This window comes from Schistocerca americana, chromosome 10 (genome assembly GCF_021461395.2).
Source record: "Schistocerca americana isolate TAMUIC-IGC-003095 chromosome 10, iqSchAmer2.1, whole genome shotgun sequence".
Taxonomy (NCBI): domain Eukaryota; kingdom Metazoa; phylum Arthropoda; class Insecta; order Orthoptera; family Acrididae; genus Schistocerca; species Schistocerca americana.
In genome coordinates, this window is record NC_060128.1 from 169,937,266 (window position 1) to 169,950,776 (window position 13,511).

At 44.5% G+C, this 13,511-nt stretch overlaps 1 non-coding gene across 1 annotated transcript; it reads right to left on the minus strand.

Moving 5' to 3' along the window:
* Positions 1-359: 359 nt before the first annotated feature.
* On the minus strand, positions 360-434 carry Trnar-gcg. Its single transcript has one exon. It is a non-coding gene; the product is annotated as a tRNA-Arg (tRNA).
* Between the last annotated feature and the right edge of the window lie 13,077 nt (positions 435-13,511).

The window sequence follows — 13,511 nt, forward strand, 5'->3', positions numbered from 1 at the left end:
GGGGAAACTTCCTCTCTTTTTTATTTATTTATTTAAATTGTTTAGACCCATAGAGAATCACACAAAGTGAACTACGATTTGTGGTTGCTATTTTTCTTGTCTTTCCAGAATTGTTTCATCATCTTGCTATGTTTAGCTCAATGTTCTTGTGTCCATTTTGCCATACATCTTTTGGGATTTTCTTCTGGTACGACTTCCCAGCAGCAGATCTTCTGTCTGAAAATTTTTCTATCTGCAATCTCTGCGGATGTGATTTTGCCATTTTTGAGACCAGTTTGAACTTGTTTGATCCAGAAAGCGATTTTCACTCTGCAGCGGAGTGTGCGCTGATATGAAACTTCCTGGCAGATTAAAACTGTGTGCCGGACCGAGACTCGAACTCGGGACCTTTGCCTTTCGCAGGCAAATGCTCTACCAACTGAGCTACCCAAGCACGACTCACGCCCCGTCCTCAAAGCTTTACTTCTGCCAGTACCTCGTCTCCTACCTTCCAAACTTTACAGAAGCTCTCCTGCAAAACTTGCAGAACTTTGATCCAGTCTGTTGCCGTTTTTAGTTTCTGTGAGTACATTAGAATTTTCTTTGTTAATCTTTTGTCATCCAGTCTCATAATGTGTCCATAGAACTTCAGTCGTCATCTGCGGCAGTCTGTTTCAGTGTTGGAGTGTTTTTCTGTTGTCATGTTTGAATATAGCCAATATCCTTCTTCTGTGACCTTTGGACTCATGTTTTTGTGAATGATTTTTCTTTCAACTTTTTTTTATGTTGTTGAGATCCCCTTTGTAATTGAGGTTTATGGTCTTGCTTGTATACAGTGTTTCGGGTTTCATGAGATTGCAATTTCCCTGTATGATTTTCGCATTTTGACTTGCCCCCTGCGGGTCCGGGGGTAAGAATAGGCCTGCGGTATTCCTGCCTGTCATAATAGGCGACTAAAAGGAGTCTCAACTGTTTCGGCCAGTAATGTGGTGGTCCCTTAAGGGGTTTGACCACTTCATTTCAAAATTTGCCATTAGTGCATACCATTTGGGGAAGGACGCCTTACGTGGTGCATTCATAGAAAGAAGGATCCTTTATTGTATGATTATATGATAGCGGAACAAACACTGGTAGCAGTTACTTCTGTAAAATATCTGGGAGTATGCGTACGGAACGATTTGAAGTGGAATGATCATATAAAACTAATTGTTGGTAAGGCGGGTACCAGGTTGAGATTCATTGGGAGAGTGCTTAGAAAATGTAGTCCATCAACAAAGGAGGTGGCTTACAAAACACTCGTTCGACCTATACTTGAGTGTTGCTCATCAGTGTGGGATCCGTACCAGGTCGGGTTGACGGAGGAGATAGAGAAGATCCAAAGAAGAGCGGCGCGTTTCGTCACTGGGTTATTTGGTAACCGTGATAGCGTTACGGAGATGTTTAATAAACTCAAGTGGCAGACTCTGCAAGAGAGGCGCTCTGCATCGCGGTGTAGCTTGCTCGCCAGGTTTCGAGAGGGTGCGTTTCTGGATGAGGTATCGAATATATTGCTTCCCCCTACTTATACTTCCCGAGGAGATCACGAATGTAAAATTAGAGAGATTAGAGCGCGCACGGAGGCTTTCAGACAGTCGTTCTTCCCGCGAACCATACGCGACTGGAACAGGAAAGGGAGGTAATGACAGTGGCACGTAAAGTGCCCTCCGCCACACACCGTTGGGTGGCTTGCGGAGTATCAATGTAGATGTAGATGTAGATGTAGATTCTATATCCATCTTGCCCCAAGATCTGGCACACCCAATATTTTCATGGAGTTAGACTTACACCGAGCTTCCGGCCACATCAGCTGCAGTGTGTTCCGGGTAGCATACATGCCCTCCATTGTGCACTTCCATCTTCGCCCTCGTGATACACATGGGTATTCGACACCCGACATCCAGCACGGTAGCCAGTCTGTTGTGGTGTGGTCGTCATGTACCCTCTTGGTGGTAGCCCCCTGACTACAAAGGGATCGCACTGCTGACGCCTGAGCTGGTACCTCCCCACGTATGCCGAGGAGTAATTGCCTATCCCTCTGGGGCATCAGGACTCCCGGCAAAGGCCATCCTGCCAGGTGGTCTTTGCTGTGGCTGGGTGGCGCCCGTAGGGAGAGCCCCTGGTCGGAGTGGGTGGCATCAGGGCGGATGACCCGCAATGAAGCGTGGTACATCATCTCTCGCTGGTGGGCCTCCACCAGCAGTCTGTAAGCGGTCGAGGTCTAACCTCAATGGGAAGAAATATGATCCGAGATCATTTCCCTCCCTGTCCACTCCATGGGAGGAACGTATGGCTAAAGACAGCAGTGCCGATTATTCACTCTGGTACCTTGTCTGTACGCGAGTTGATGGTGAATCATTTATGCCAACCAAGCCTCAGTTTTTTGTGGAGCATTTAGAGGACAAGTTTGAGGAGGTGGAGGGCTTGTCCAAAATGCGCTGTGGGTCAGTTCTAATCAAAACAGCATCCTCTGCCCAGTCACGGTAGTTGCTCGCTTGTGACAAATTGGGGGATGTTTGTTACCATCACGCCCCATAAGAGTTTAAACATGGTCCGGGGTATTATATTCCACAGGGATCTTCTTCTGCAGTCAGACGATGAACTATGCGCCAACCTAGAACGACGAGGTGTTCACTTCGTCCGGCGCGTCCATCAGGGTCCGAGGGATAATCAGGTAGCCACCGGTGCCTTCATCTTGGCCTTAGAGGGTGATGTCTTACCCGAAAAGGTCAAGGTGATGGTTTACTGCTGTGATGTGAAGCCATATATCCCCCCTATATCCCTCCTCCGATGTGGTGTTTTAAATGCTGGAAGTTTGGGCATATGTCATCCCAATACTCCACGTGCCCCACCTCCTATCTGTGTTAACTGCAGAGAACACCATTCCCCCTGCTTGCCAGACTGTAGGATTTTCCAGCAAGAATGGAAGATAATGGAATATAAGACCCTGGACCACCTGACCTACATCGAGTCTAAGCGGAAATATGAGAGGCTACATCCTGTGCCAATGACGTCAACCTATGCCGCTGCTGCAACAACGATTCTCCCATCTCCCTTGTCGTTACGTACAGTTGGCTCTATGATCCGTCAGAATCTACCGGCCCCCTTGATTGTGGGGGACACTTCACTCCCTGTTGCTCCTGCTCCATCTACTTCAGGAGCAACACCCCCCCCCCCCCTCCCCTCCGCCCCTCCAACCATCAGGGACGTCAGTTCCCACTTCCCAGCCGGAGAAGCATAAAACTTCTTTGGCTACTCTCGCCAGGAAAGGGTCCCTTGGGGACCTCCCTTCGCAAGTTCCGACCAGCGGAAAAGCGGACACCCACAAGTGGCTGAAACAACCACCAGTTGCTGTTCGTAGGGCCTCACGGTCGTCATCTGTCCCTGAGACTGACCCAGTGAAGCCCTCCCAGCCTGAACCACCGAAGACACAGTGCGAGAAGCAGGAAAAGACGAAGGTTCCCAAGAGTCACGACATTGCGGTGGCACCCGTCCCACCGCTTCCTAGAAGCTCAGTGTCTGAGGATGAGGTCGAGATTCTGGCGTCTGCTGAAGACCTGGATCTCACCGGACCCTCGGACGCAATGCATGTCACTCGCGCGGGTACTGAATCGGTGGCAGCAAGTGACCTGGTGGTGTAAACTGCCTCCCCAGTCCCTTCCCACCTTTCTCAGCCATGAACAATACCATCCTCCAGTGGAACTGCAGCGGTTTCTTCCGCCATCTAGCTGAGCTCTGACAACTTCTCAGCCTTCACCCTTTCCTCTGTATTGCTCTACAAGAAACTTGGTTTCCGGCAATGCAAACCCCCACCCTCTGTGGCTATTGGGGTTATTATAGGAACCGGGCAGCTTATGAAAGGGTATCTGGTGGCATCTGCATCTATGTCCTTCACTCCCTTCACAGCGAGTCTGTCCCTCTACGAACACCTTTAGAGGCTGTTGCTGTTTGGGTGTGGACGCCACAGGCCGTTACGGTCTGCAGTCTGTACCTTCCACTGGATGGTGATGTCCCGCAGCATGTCCTCGCTGCGCTAATAGTCCAATTGCCGCCACCTTTCTTGTTACTGGGCGACTTCAACGCCCATAACCCTCTGTGGGGTGGGTCAGTGGCAACAGGTCGAGGCGCCACTGTTGAGCATGTATTGGCACAGCTCGACCTTTCCATTTTAAATGATGGTGCCTTCACTCATTTCAGTGTGGCGCATGGCACGTACTCCGCCATCAACCTTTCGATTTACAGCCCTAGCCTCATACCGTCTGTCCAATGGAGTGTGCATGATGACCTGTGTGGTAGTGACCACTTTCCGATCTTTCTGTCACTGCTACAGTGTCACTCTTCTGGGCGCCCTTGCAAATGAGCTATGAATAAGGCTGACTGGGACTTGTTCTTTTCCATGGCCGCTATTGCACCTCTTTCTAATGAAGCCATTGGTGTGGTGGTTCACTCGGTCACCACCAGCATTGTTACTGCCACAGAATCTGCCATTCCCCGTTCTTCTGGGTCCCCTTGGCGGAGGACTGTGACTTGGTGATCGCCTGAGATTGATGAGGTGATTAAAGATTGCCAGCAGGTGCTCCAGTGTCACAAGCGACATCCCTCCACAGAACACCTCATCGCCTTTAAACAGCTGCGTGCACGGGCCTGCCGCCTTATTCACCAACGCAAGCAGAAGTGCTGGGAACGGTATGTCTCCACCATTGGGCTCCATGTATCTCCTTCACAGGTTTGGGCCAAGATTAGGCACCTCTATGGCTATCGGAACCCTGTCAGCGTCCCTGCGCTCTCACTGAATGGAGCAGTTTGTACTGACTCCGACGTAATTGCAAACTGCTTGGCAGAGCATTCCGCTTCTGCGAATTACCCACTGGCCTTCCGCTCCATTAAAGAGCAGGTGGAATGTCGGAGCCTTTCATTTCACACCCACCATCCTGAATCCTACAATGTTCCATTCAGTGAGTGGGAATTCCACAGTGCCCTAGCCGCTTGCCCTGATACAGCTCCTGGGCCAGATCGCATCCACTGTCAGACGCTCAATCACCCTCAGTAGACTGCCAGCGACGCCTCCTCGACCTATGCAACCATATTTGGGTCGAGGGTGAGTTTCCATTGCAATGGCGGGAAAGCATTGTTATCGCTGTTTCGAAACCTGGCAAGAACCCATCAGAGGTGGACAGCTACCGCCCCATTAGCCTCACCAACGTTCTTTGCAAGTTGCTCGAACGCATGGTGAGCTGGCGGTTGAGTTGGGTACTCAAGTCTTGGGGCCTTCTGGCTCCGTCTCAAGGTTGGTTCCGTAAAGGCCGCTCTGCCACCGACAATCTGGTGAGCCTGGAGTTAGCCATCCGTACGGCCTTTGCCCGCCGTCAACACCTCGTCGCTGTCTTTTTTGACATGCGGAAGGCGTACGATATGACATGGCGCCATCACATCCTCTCTACGCTTCATGATTGGGGTCTTTGGAGTCCATTGCCGATTTTCCTACGAAATTTTCTGTCGCATCGTACCTTCCGCGTGCAAGTCGTAGCCTCCCATAGTTCCTCCAGAGTTCAGAACAGGGTACCACAGGGATCTGTCCAAGTGTCTGCTTGTTTTTAATTGCAATTAACGGGCTCGCTGCAGCGTTGGGAACGTCTGTCTCAGCTTCCTTGTATGCTGACAACTTCTGCCTCTACTATAGCTCCATTGGCATTGCAGCTGCTGAACGTCAGCTGCAGGGCACTATCTGCAAGGCGCAGTCTTGGGCTGTAGCGCATGGCTGCGTTATGCATTTCTGCAGGCAACGAACAGTTCACCCTGAGCCGCGCCTTTATCTTGCCAGCGAACTTCTTGCTGTAGTGGAGACACATCGGTTTTTGGGTGTGGTTTTTGATGCCCGGTTGACTTGGCTCCCACATATTTGGCAGTTTAAACAGATGTGTTGGCGGCATCTTAATGCTCTGCGATGCTTGAGCCACACCAGCTGGGGCGCTGACCGATCTACCCTCTTACGGCTCTACCAGGCGTTAATCCAGTCCCGTCTGAATTATGGGAGCCTGGCTTATGGTTCAGCATCCCCTTCTGCATTGCAGGTGCTGGACCCAATCCTTCACAGCGGGATACGACTTGCCACTGATGCTTTCCGGACCAGCCCTGTGGACAGCTTACTTGTGGAGGCAGGTGTCCCTCCACTGCAATTATGGCACCAACGTTTACTGGCCACTTATGCTGCACATGTTTTTAGCTTGCCCAGGCATCCTAATTATCGTCTCCTGTTCCCTCAGTCAGTTGTTCATCTCGCAGAACGTTGGCCCCGGTCGGGTCGTATGATCGCGGTCCGAGTCGGAGAGCTTCTCTCAGGGCTTGAAGTTTTCCCTCTTCCACCTCCTTTCCAGGCCCCTCTGCATACACCCCCGTGGTGCATGCCCCGCCCTTTCCTTCAGCTCGAATTGGCACAGGACCCAAAGGACTCAGTCCCTCCAGAGGCCTTCCGCCGCTGCTTTCTTTCCCTGCTTGCCACGTATCAGGGCTCTGGCATTGTTTACACTTACGGTTCAATGGTTGCTGGCTGTCGGTTATGCTCTGACTCTAGGGGACCATTACGAACAATATTCTTTGCCGGCTGGCTCCAGCGTTTTCACTGCTGAGCTGGTCGCCATCTTTTGTGCCCTAGAGCATATCCGCTCCTGCTCAGATGAGTCCTTCGTTATCTGTAGTGACTCCCTGAGCAGTTTACGAGCTATCGACCAGTGCTTCCCTCGCTCTCGTCTGGTGATGTCTGTCCAGTAGTCCCTCCATGCTCTTGCCCGTTGCGGCCGCGCTGCCTGATAAGCTCCCTGTCCTTTTAAAAGATGACACTGCTTTGACAGGCTTAGTTTTGTATTTTATTTGGGCAGGGGACTTTTATCACTTAATCTAAGTGTTTGTCCTTTTTGTATTGATTCTGGCCTTAGGTTTACAATTTTAGTCTGAGTTTTTAGTGTGTTTCTCGGTGGTTGGCTTTTCCTTTTTTGTCTCTATGGTCGGCCTACTACTGTCACACTCTGTGTGATTTTAATTCCTTTTGTCTGGCCTCTGTCTAAATCTTTCTTGTCCTGTGTCGTCTGTCGTCTTTTCCATTGTTGTTTCTATTCTGTGTGGGTGTTTTTAAGTTTTGGAAAAAGGGACCGATGACCGTAGCAGTCTGGTCCCTTTAATCCCTCAAACCAACCAACCATTTTGACTTCACGTGCTTTTTGGGCTAATCTTTCTGTTCCTGTGGGTTCGATGATTTCACTCAAGTATTTAAAGTGATTGACTCTGTTTACAGTGCTGCATTCTGTTTTGACGTGTTTTGTGGTCATAAATTCAGTTTTTATGAAAGAGTCTTGGAGCCCGACTTTTTCAGCATTCTTTGAGTACTTCTATCTAATGAATTGCTGTTTGTTCATCCTCAGAGAGGATTGCGAGATCATCAGTGAAGGCTAAACATGTGCCATTGATATTATCTCGTTTTTTTTCCTTGCATGATGGGTCTGCGGCTGTTTTGTTTTTCCAGTTCCTTTTCCCATTCTTTGATGACCTTATTGAGAACGATGTTGAAGAGTAGTGGGGAGAGCCTGTCACCCCGTCAGACACTGGTATTGAAGAGGAATGGTTGGGAGATTTCTCCGCTGAACTTGACTTTGGAAGTTAGTTAGCATTTGTTGGATGAGTCGCCATGTTTTTGGGTCAAGATCGCTTTCTTCAAGTATATTAAAGAAGGATAATCGATCATTGGAGTCGTAGGCTTTCTTGAATTTGACGAGTGTGCAGATGGTTGGGAGATTTCATGTGGCTCGAAGTTTTAATGTGGATTTCAGGTTGAAAATTTGTTCAGCGCATGATCTATGTTGTCTAAACCCTGTTTGGTAGTCACCAATTAGGGGCTCAAGCTGTTCTTGTGCGCATTGTAGGAGGCAGGCGGAGAGTATTTTGTAAGGAATGGGGAGGAGGAAGATTTCTCTGTAGTTATTTATGTTGGATTTGTTTCCTTTTTTGTGGAGTTGGTGGATGGGTGCACATTTCGAGTAGTCAGTGAGTTTTTCACTTTGCCAGGTTTCTTGGATGATCAGTGTGATTTCCTGAAGCAATCATGGCCTCAGATTTTTCAGTAATTCTGCAACAATTGCATCTTCTCCTGATGCCTTTCTTTTCTTGAGTTTCTTGATGTTGTGGTGGATTTCTTCTTGTGTTGGTGATTCTGCATCTGGTTTTGTGTGCTCTGGGACTAGGTGTTGCAAACATTCGTGTGGTTTGGGGCAGTTGAGGAGGTTGGAAAAGTACCATGCCAGTCCTTTGCAGTTTTCTTGGTTGGTGAGTGCAAGTTTTCCATCTCATTTTCTGAAAGTCAGATTTTGCCATGAGTAACCTTTAATTTTGCTGACAAAAGTCTGCTGTAGAAGTTTCTGAAGTTACCCTCTATTAATTTCAGTTGTTCAGTGATGTAGTCGCATTTTGTTTTCCTGTAGTCTGCTTGTAGATGTTGAGGAAGTGCTGTTGCGTTTCTAGTGATTTGTGGCTGTTGTATTTTTGGAAGACAAGTCGGCAGCTAATGATAGCTTGATCACAGTCAGAATTCCAGCAGGGGTGTTTTACCTTCTTTTGCAGTGGGATCAGGTCTTTGGCTTTTCTGATATTTTGTTGCGGAAGTCAGTCCAATTATTTACGAGTTCTTTCTCCCATTCTTCTGCGATTTTTGTTTTCTGAATTTTAAATACATCAAACTTGTGGGTGTGGGCTTTTTTGTGGTGAACTCTCCTTGGGGAAAATTTTACTTTGATTCATGTAATGTAGTGGTCCGAATTGATGTTCACACCCTGTCGGACTTGGACATCATGTATGGTTCTGTAGTGGACGTGGGAGATGGGTACGTAATTGATGTGGTATTCACAGCGTTGTTGGATTGGTGATCGCCACATTTTCTGTTTGTGTGTGGGTTTTATGAAGTGGGTAGACATAATCTTTAGATCAAATTGTTGGCAGATATCAACCAGCCATGTGCAATTTGTGTTTTGTTGTGCAGCATTCTTTCCACTGATTTTTTGATAGATATTTTCCTTGCCAAGTTGAGCACTGAAGTCTCCCATTAGGATTTTCATGTCATCTTGATGAATTTTGCTCATGGTCTTTTAGAGTTGATTCTAGAATTTTTCGATGGTTTCGGGGTTCTTCTTATTGTTGATGTCGGTGGGGGCATATGCATTGATGAGGGTATACTTTTTGTTGGCGCTCTGGATGCACATTGTCATAAGTCGATTGTTGACGGGTGAGATTTCCTTGAAGAACTTGATAGAGCTATGCACAAGGAAAGCCATGCTGAAGATTGGTGCACCTTTCGTGACTTTCTGTTATGTTTTGCTCTTAAAAACGCGGTAATTTCCATAGTCCATGGTTTAGTCATCGGTCAGTTATGTTTCTTGAAGAGCATGGATGAGGACTCGTTGTTGGTCGATTTCTTGAGGGAGGTTGTGTAGTTTTCCTGTTTGAGTGAGTGTGTTGACGTTCAGTGTTCTGATGAATGTTTTCTGTCTGTAAGGAAGTTTACCAGACACCTCCAACATTCTCTGCTGTGCTTGCCAGGTCTCCGTCTCTTGATAGATGGATTGTGTACCTGGGGTAAAGTTGTGATTGTGTGCACAGTTCATGTTCACTTGTATTTCAGTGGTTTGGCCTGGTTCGTTCCAGGGCTGGCTAGGACCAGAGGTTTTTGAGGTCTTTGGAACATATTGTTTTCAGCCAAGCTCACTGAGCTGACAGACACTGACCAGAGTATCAGTGGTTTTCATACAGGTGTGAAAATGTGTTTTACTTTAATCAACTCTTCATATTATGCACTTTTTAATATTTGGGTATCTGTAATATCTTTTTTGGAACTTGAGATTGTCACATAGACTAGTCCTACCTGTTAAGGAATGAGCTTCACCAGCTGCACAGTTCCACTGTAGGACTTATACTTAAAATGAATAGCCAGAATCTTCTTTTTAAGTTCGAAATTGGAGGTTTATCAATCTTTAATCACATTTCTAAAATCCTATTGGCGATGACTGGGTCTCTTACAGTCTCTAATAATGTTTACACACAAGGACTTAGTACGTACACATGCAGAGCATAAGAGTTCTTCTTTCTTTAAGAAAGTAAAACTTCAGACAGTACAGATGAAGTGTATATATATTGTCTCACATGCAGCTATATAGGAAAAGACACAGAGCTGTTATTAGTCACAAACTTTGTCCAAATACTCCTACTCATATTTCGATTGTGTACTGATGAGTATCATAAAACAAGTTCTCTCCGCCTGGTTCTCATGAATGGAGATGTCTCAAAAAGTTTCCCGAGGTTGGGCTAAAGGGGAACAGCTATACCAGCCAAAGGCTAAGAGCAAAATGAACAGAACTGAGAATGGGCTAACACTGATCTGTGTGAGCAACAGTACAGATTGAAGCAAGAGTGAGACCTAAAAGCGGACTTAAGAGACTAACTGAAAATGTTGTGAGTGTTGGCCTTATAAAGACTGGCTCTAGGATATTTCAGAACTTTGTTTACAATAGTTTGCCAATTCTGTGAGTCAGAAAGTTCATCTTTTGAAACTTCCTGGCAGATTAAAACTGTGTGTGGCAATTGATTTTGCCATTATATTTTGTTCATCTATTATTTATCATTAGCAGTAGCTATTAAAGTTTGCAGTGCTATTTTGTGCCTCAGCAATAAGAATATCGAGTTTATGGCCATGGGATCCATCTTGTATGTTCAAATTTAGTTATTGAAAATTTAGTAATTTTTAATTAAGCACCCTTACTCATTAATTTGGGGGTCAGTAGATTCAGAAAAATCAGGCAATCAAAAGTGTGTCAACAGGTCCTGGAAATTTACAATAATTTGGCTATAATTGGCACTGAAACTTTGGACCAGGTGAAATCTGTAATTAACAATATCTTTTAAACAAGTTAAATTTGCGTTAATATAAATAAAAGGAAAGAGAAAAATTGGCTCTTTAATTTGGAAGTGGTAGATTTTTCCCTATGGCTACATGTGCGAAATTTTATAATTGCAATAAGTTTAGATGGTTGTTATTCCTGATGAAACTGATTAGTTCATGGCAACAAACTGAAGTTTTGTGGGGGTATTTGTTTCAGCCAGTTTGATAATTTGCATGATATGTGATTAATGTAGAAACTTTATCAACTGAATTTTGAAAAGAACATTTGCAATACTTATAGGGTGGTAGGCATCAATCTCCTTTGTCACAACATGTAGCTTTCATTATGTAAATAATGGAAACTGCACTAGTTATTTATTTTTTGCTGCTTAGCACAATGTGCTTCAAAAATTTCTGCCTCTCTTGCGTCTTTTCGAAGTTAGACTGCAACAGGAAAATTGGACAGTACAGATTTTTGAGGAATGGAATGTTAGGAATAGTAAAATGGTATTTTTGTTTGTTTATGTACAGGTATTGTGCCTCTTCCATTACACAGAATGTATATGTAAACAAAACATGCTACAAATTTATTATGATGCTGCAGCCTCACAGAGAGTTTGTACACAGTCAGAATTGTTACAGTGTTTTGGATCACATTATGTATGTATATAAGGTTTTAAATAATAAAATGTTTTTTTTACCACTGTTGACTGCTAAATTATTGATTACTTTTTTTCCTAATGAGGAAATGTACATATTTATGAAAATTGTCACAGTTATCATATGCAAGAGAGACATTTGAAGAAATTAACTGATTCAATGTCTAGCTTGATATATATATATTTTTCTCCTTGCATTTTGTGGTGCACAAAAATGTCAAGCTCCTCCATTAAATCCAATTTGAGATTTTTGGAAGTGGTGGAGTATCTTAAGATCTTCTATGTTGACAAATGGATGTCCAGTGTTTTTTGTGTGTGTTGCTATTGCTGATTTTGTAAATTGGTTGTGTGTAACATTTGATGTGTTCAGTGTATCTAATTTTAAAATTCCTATGTGTTTGTCCTATGTACCTGTTTGAACAAGTTTTACAAGTTATTTTCTATATTCTAGAGTCTGAGAATATATATATTTTTATTGTTTAAGGTGTGGACTAGTTGCTGTTGTATTTTGTTGTTCGTGGAGAAAGTTACTTTCGCTTCGAGACCTAAGTAATTTTGCTATTTATGGAAATGTTATCTACATAAGGTAGCCATTCATTTGATTGCACTATTTGTTCCCTCTAAAGAGTCAGGAATTTCTCTCATTTTTGTTATTTGTCTCTACATACTGTCTATCACTGAGCTGGGGAAGTAGTGTTGTGCTAAGCAGCAAAAAAATAAGTAACTGGTGAAGTTGTCATTATTTAAATCATGAAGGACACAGTTGCAGGGGTTCCTGAAACATCTAATATGATGAACAAAATTAAATTGCTGAATTTGTGTCAAGCTACCCACTTTCTCTTTCCTGGTGATGGGGATTGGAGATTTGCTGATAACAGCTGGATTAATCTTTCATTATACAAACAAACGCAAATTCTGAGTGTTTCATCTCGTGAACACAAACACACTTTCACTTCACAAATGTAATTGCAACACATTTCAGTATACAAATGTAAACAATGTGAGAATCAAAGAGGTTAGGTCTTTACCCCCTTGCAGAGAACTTACTCAAGGAGGAGGGGCAGTAGTGAGAAAGTACTCCCTGGTCAGAAACTATGCTTTGAACTTTTTATTCATATGAAATTGAAAACTTACTCAGAGAATGTTCTTTTGCTCTGAAAATCTTCTCCAGAGAATGATCCCATTCTTATTCATAAGAACCAAAAAAGGTATACGTAGCACATACATACACAGAAGAAAGAAACCATAGAAGCTTATATAGACATAACAGGGAAAACATTATTTGGCTGCTGAATCACTTTCTTCCTGAAAATCACCAATGCATAATGAAAACTTTTTGCACTATTTAGCAGACCCAGGCTTGAAGATTGATGTAGGAGAAGGCTTCAGAATGCACCAGACAACTGTGATACACATTTTCATATTTTCTTCAGCAGGTTACCAAAAAGCACCATTGTAGATCCAGTTTCTGAGAAACGTAAATGAACGAGAAACAGCCAAAGTTAACTGGCAGTCACGACATCTGTTTCTCTGTGTGGTGGGGGCCATCGGTTGAATACACATACCAATAATGAAACATTATGCATGTTGAGACACATACGTTGATCAAAAGGGCTTGCCTTCTGTAATGTGCAGGCGATGTCTAACTACTGTGAAATGTTCATTAGTGTTAATTCCTCATGGCCTTGGTCTGTACATGATGCCAGGATATGGATAAAATCATACGTATACCAGATAGTATGAGAGAACCAGTGTGATGCTTTAATTTTATGAGGCAAAGATGTAGCATTGTGCTGTGGTTAATAACACTATTCCAAAATCCTAAAACGTCTGATGAGAGGGTTACAACAGGCTTCACCTTAAGAAAACTGTGATGATCGAATGGTGCTTTGGGCAGATGGAAAGATGTTGCCCAGTTCTGC